The sequence below is a fragment of the Geotrypetes seraphini genome, chromosome 12 (genome assembly GCF_902459505.1).
Source record: "Geotrypetes seraphini chromosome 12, aGeoSer1.1, whole genome shotgun sequence".
Lineage (NCBI taxonomy): Eukaryota > Metazoa > Chordata > Amphibia > Gymnophiona > Dermophiidae > Geotrypetes > Geotrypetes seraphini.
Window position 1 is genome coordinate 47,599,525 of NC_047095.1, and position 6,438 is coordinate 47,605,962.

Here is a 6,438-nt window from a genome sequence, read left to right on the forward strand (position 1 = left end):
CTCCCCGCACCACCTATGAACAGCCGCAGCAGGATCGCGAAGTCAGCGTCAGCGATCCCTGCTGCTTCCTGCGCCACGGTCCCGCCCCTCCTCTGATGTCAGAGGAGGGGCGGGATCGCGTCGTAGGAAGCAGCGCAGGGATGCTGACGCTGACTTCGCGATCCTGCTGCGGCTGTTCATAGGTGGTGCGGGGAGGCCAGGGGGGCGAGCGGTCCTTCGGGGGTGGCGGGGGACTGAACGGCAAGGCCGGGAACACCCCCTTAGGGCTGGTACCCGGGGCGGCCCGCCCCCCCCCCCCCCCCCCTAGGTACGCCACTGTTCATCATTCATGTTTTTAAGTTTTTGGGGTTTTTTAATTCCAAGGTTGGACTGTTCTTGGAACTCCATTCTCTGCTTTGTTTTGGTTTATCCCGTGGCGATCCTGTTCACTTTTTCTTTTGACTATAAATTAACATGTAACCAGATGGGCGGAGAAATCCAAATAGCACCCAATTTTGGGCACCATGTATAGAATCCGGAGGAGAATGTACCAGGCAGAATACAGCATAATCAATACAAATAACAATCAGTCTTAAAATAGGGTTGAAGGGCAGTCATTTTGTACACAATTTTATGAGCACGCACCAGTCACTTTAAAGCACAACAGCAAAGAAAAATTTCCTGCCGGGCCGCCATTTGGACATGATGAAGGAACAAGATCAGTTACTCCTAACATAAGATAAGTGCTACCTTTTCCATTTCCATAAGTAGCCATTGTAGTAACTTGTTTGTACTGGAACGGAAGAGTGTTATGATGGTCCCAAACTTGTTCTCTTAGCGGCACCGTCTGTGCAGGAGACAAAGGGCACTGAGCACTTTTCACATTATATTAAAAAAAACTTTTTAAATTTTATATTTATGGACACTATTGAATATTAGAAGATATATGCTGGTATTTTGACAATCAAATTTTGCAGAGCATATTTATTAAAAGTAATCCTATACTCCTTTTATTGCTTGGTTAAAACAGGGTACAACATAAAAATAAATCAGTTATGAAAACAGCCCTCTAAAACCCTTATTCACTCCAAACCTCAGCATGCACACATACATAGGGGGCCTTTTACTAAAGACTAGCGCATGTTATCTTTAGCAGGGCTCATAGGAATAAAATGAGTTCTGTGGTAGATAGTATGCACTAACCTTTATTAAAATACCCCCATAGCACCTTGATTCAAGTACTTAGAATATTTGGGACTTCTTTTAATAAACTGCACTAAAAAGTGGCTTTACGGCCTCTTTTACAAAGCCATGCTAGCGGCTGCCACGCGGAAACAGCCCCGAAGCCCTTTAATTCTCTATGGGCTTCGGGGCGTTAGTGCAGAGCAGCTTTGTAAAAGAGGCCGTTAGTGTATCCTTACGCGGGTTTTACCTGCACACTAAGGCCATGTTTAGCGCTGCTAGATAATGTTCAATTTTCCTTTTTTTTTTTTTACATTAATGACCATGTGCGAATGTTGCTATTAGCACACCGCTATTAACAAAAATTAGTGTGTGAGCACTTACCAACACCTATTTTGTAGTTGGTAAGGGCTCATGCTCTATTTCTGCGCTATTCAGTTAAGTGTGTGGTAATGCAGATGCGCTGATTTGTATAGAAATGCCAGTTCTCTGCCCTCAGACACCCACTCCTCTGCATAAAAATAAAATTTATTTTATAGCGCATAGTTTGTGCATGCAGATTGCAGAATTTCCACCGAACACCTCAGCGCGTCCTGTAAAACTGTGGTAAGCATGTACTAGTACTTACTGCAGTTTAGTAAAAAGGAGTCCTTTTTTTTTTAAAAAAAAAAAAAAAAAGGAAAACAAAACACAACAAACAAAAAACATGTTTTTTACATTCAATAAAATTGCAAATATCAATAGAATTTTCCTGTTCTCTGTAAAGCTCATTCCATAACTCTGAGACAGCCCCTGAAAAACAATGAGCTTTGGTTCTCATTAAATGAAAACCTTATGGGGAAAGCTGCATCAAATTACACGTCAAGATGTACTTCTCATGAGACTGTCTAGGATGCTGCTTTCTGGGGTGGCTAGGGTTGAGAGTAGCTAAGAAGCCTCAGCCCTCATTCAATAGCAACACCCAGTGGCCCAGTGGTGCATGCTTCTACACTCTTGAGTGAGCTGTAATTTGTGGGCTAATTGAGATGGAAGGCAGGGTCAATACAAGGGTAGTATGTGACTTAGAGAAACTTTTGACTTTGCAACCCCCTCCTGAATCCTGAGGTCCGAATGAAAAGTAATACCTCCGCCTCCATAATTAATCAACAGATAGCAGGACTAATGTGCCACATGTGTTCACTTGTTTTTTTGTTTTTTTTTATATTTTTCTTTACCTCATTTGCCCCCCTCCCTTTTTACAAAACCGCAAAAGCGTTTTTTAGCATCGGCTGGCGTGCTGAATGCTCTGCGCTGCTCCTGACACTCATAGAGTTCCTTCGAGCGTCGAGAGCAGCGCAGAGCATTCAGTGTGCCGGCCTGCACTAAAAACCGCATCCACAGTTTTGTAAAAGGGGCGGTTGGTGAGAAGTGTCTATGTGAAAAGGCTGTTTTACTAATTATTGGGAAATAGAAGCATGCAGTGAGTACTTGTTGATTGGGATTTAAGCAACTTGTCATGATAGAATTTCTGACTGTTGCAGGAGTCCCTCCAATTGAAATTCACTCCCACATGCAGGTTATGGTGATGACCGTATTGAGTACTGTGTGTCTCTGGGCCACAAAATGCAAAGATTGTCATAAAAAATGAAGTGGACAACCTTTGCCAGCAACAGATCACAAGAGAAAGATTGATGAACTCATAAAGGATCATTAAAAGGGAAATTACACTATTGATATTTTGGAATATCAAAGGTTTGTGCAAGATGAGTTCCTTGCATGCTGACTACAAAAATGAAAGTTTCAAGACTTGAAATCTGTTAGCAATTTTTGTCCAAATATGAGAATGAAGATGATGAATTTCGTCACAAGATTATAACAACCAGTGAAACATATGCTCATCATTATGAGCCAGAAACAAAAAGCCAATCCATGGAGTATCATCACAAAGGTTCATCTGTGAAATTTTTTTTTTAAAAAACACAGCTTTCTGCTGGAAAAAAAATCATGGTTATAGTCTTTTTGGGATATGGCTAGAGTTGTTTACATGGATTTCCTTGAACCTGGCACAATCATTAAACAGTGTATTGCAAATCTGAAAACCTTGAAAGAATGATTGTGAAGAATTCAGAAGTACAAAAAGAAAATTTTGTTGCCACATGACAATACTAGGTCTCTCAGTTACACAGCATGAAACACCACAGAGGCAATTGCAAAGATGGGTCTCATAGTCCTACACATACACTTAAAAGGTAAGTGAATTCCAAATTATGAAATCAAAAAGAAAAATTCACCCAAATAGAATCTCAATGTGCATCAACAGAATATAAATCAGTAACAGCTCAGATGCTCATAGGAATTCTATGAGCGTCGGAGTTGTTACCACCGCGGACGACACTAAAAAACGCATAACGGTTGTGTAAAAGTGTGTGGGGAGGGGGTTTAGTGCTCTCAAATTCAACTAGAGCAACTAAACAATCAGTCATTGGTTATAAAATACCCCCACCTAATTTCAAAAATACTCCTTATGCGCATTGCATTTTAAATAAATCAAAATATTAAATATTGTCCAAAAATTATGTCATTAAAGAAGAAACATTTCACTTAACTTTGGGAAATCAAACACTCAAAACCACTGGTGAAAACCAAAATGACACTGAAGGTATTTTATCTACAAAGGAACAAGCCTCAGATTATGGAGCATCACCCACTTTGGGTTTTCTTGAGAAACATAGAAACATAGAAGATGACGGCAGATAAGGGCCATAGCCCATCAGGTCTGCCCACTCTACTGACCCACCCCCAAGTCTACTATCCTAGGGATCCCACTCCTGGTGACAGGTTCCCTTGGCTTAACCCTCTAAGGGATCCCACATGGGCATCCCATTTGCTCTTAAATTCTTGCATGCTGTTTGCCTCGATCACCTGCACCGGGAGCTCGTTCCAAGGATCAACCACTCTCTCGGTGAAGAAATATTTCCTGGTGTCGCCATGAAATTTCCCGCCCCTGAGTTTGAGCGGATGCCCTCTTGTGGTTGAGGGTCCTTTGAGAAAGAGAATCTTTTCTTCCATCTCGATACGGCCGGTAATATACTTGAACGTCTCGATCATGTCTCCTCTCTCCCTACGTTCCTCGAGTGAGTACAGCCGCAAATTTTTCAGCCTTTCCTCGTACGATAGATCCTTGAGCCCCGAGACTATCCTGGTGGCCATCCGTTGCACCGACTCTACTCTCAGCACATCTTTTCGGTAGTGTGGCCTCCTCATTACATCACTGGCTTGAACCCAACCTACCTACCTTTCACTAAAGCTATTTTTTTTTCTCTATCTTTATTAAATTTATTATTGATATAATAAAATAATTCTTATAAAAAGCCTCATTAATTCATTATTTACGAACCTATTATGGACTTAAACTTCATGAACTCTTTATTGAACCTAACAGTTCATTTCAGAACAGAACCGACAAATTAATGTAAAAAAAACAACTTGTACTTATCTTGAAAAGTGCACTAATGCTCTAAATTGCTACGTTGAAAAGTGCGATGGTGCTTTAAAGTGCTTCAGTTCATATTGATCATCTTTGCCGCTTAAAATGCTTTTTATTCCTGCTCTGTATAACCACCGCAGTTGCTTATTATACTTTCTTCTTTTTCATACATCAGTGTCATTTTGGTTTTCACCAGTGGTTTTGAATGTTTGATTTAACAATTGGGTGACCACAATTTGTATTGTTACTTAACTTTGGGAGCCATATGTGTTTTCACTTCTTCATGCCACTTTGCTTTTTCCTTATTTGATGAATGAGAAGTGTGCTCATTACATTCTTCTTAAGAACATAAGAACATAAGAATTTGCCTCCGCTGGGTCAGACCAGAGGTCCATCCCGCCCAGCGGTCTGCTCCCGCGGTGGCCCCTCAGACCTATCACCTGTGCAGTGGTCCCTGACTATTCCTACAACCTAGCTCAACTCCTATTTGTACCCCTCAATTCCTTTATCCTCTAGGAACCTATCTAAACCTTCTTTGAAGCCCTGTAACGTGCTCTGGCCTATCACGGCCTCCGGAAGCGCGTTCCATATGTCCACTACCCTCTGGGTAAAAAAGAACTTCCTAGCGTTTGTTCTAAACCTGTCCCCTTTTAATTTCTCCGAGTGCCCCCTTGTACTTGTGGTTCCCCATATTGTGAAGAATCTGTCCCTGTCTACCTTTTCTATGCCCTTCAGGATTTTGAAGGTTTCTATCATGTCTCCTCTAAGTCTCCGCTTTTCCAGGGAGAATAGCCCCAGCTTTTTCAATCTATCAGGATATGAGAAGTTTTTCATACCCTTTATCAGTTTAGTTGCTCTTCTCTGGACTCCCTCAAGTACTGCCATGTCCTTCTTGAGGTATGACGACCAGTACTGGACACAGTACTCCAGATGCGGGCGCACCATTGCACAAATACTCCATCCCAACAGGATACCTGTTTCGCAAAATAAATTTGCTGCTTCAGGGCAAGAAAAGGTCTCCACTCGTTATTATCACAGGCTCTCAAAATAAAGTCCTACCCCATCTGCCATATAGACCAGACTTGCAACTTCCATCTTTTTCTAAAATTGAAGAAATATCTTCTGGGGCATCGGTTCAACTTGAATGAAGAGGTGGGAAGGACAGTGAGCAACTGGTTGAAGAAACAAGATGTGCAGTTCCTTCATGACAGCTTTCAAAAACTTGTCCATTGTTGGCAAAAATGTGTAGCAAATGGTGGTGACTACGTAGGAAAGTAAATACATTGAAATAAAGAGCACGTTTCAGGCATCATTTTTGGTTTTTAATCTTTTAATAACTTTATTGGCTTGGTTTAAACACAGGCATTACTTTTCATTCAACCCTCATAACATTCCGTCCCTGTGGCATGGGCCGTTGGTCCACTTCAGTCACTTTGGCCCACTCTGGTCTACTTAGGTCAGGCTTGCTGGGGGTTAGGCCAAGGGAAGGCCTGCATTCCTTCCATCCCCGAGGTGGAAGGAATGCAGGCCTGTAGGAGGAAGGAATGATCGCCTGTAGGAGATCAGCATTTCTAAGGAAAAGCTCAGAGACCAGTCTCAAACATAGGTCAACACTGCCACACACATCTTCCAACGGTTCTGCCACTGGCAGAAGCAGCGCTGGAATACCTCTTTTGAGATTGCTTGCAACTGGTCTGTCACATTCTGCATGATGTCTTCTCATGACTGAAATTTGATCCCTTTCAGGGGCATTTTCAGCTTGGGGAAAAGCCAGAAGTCACACAGAGCCATGTCGGGAGAGTAGGGAGTCT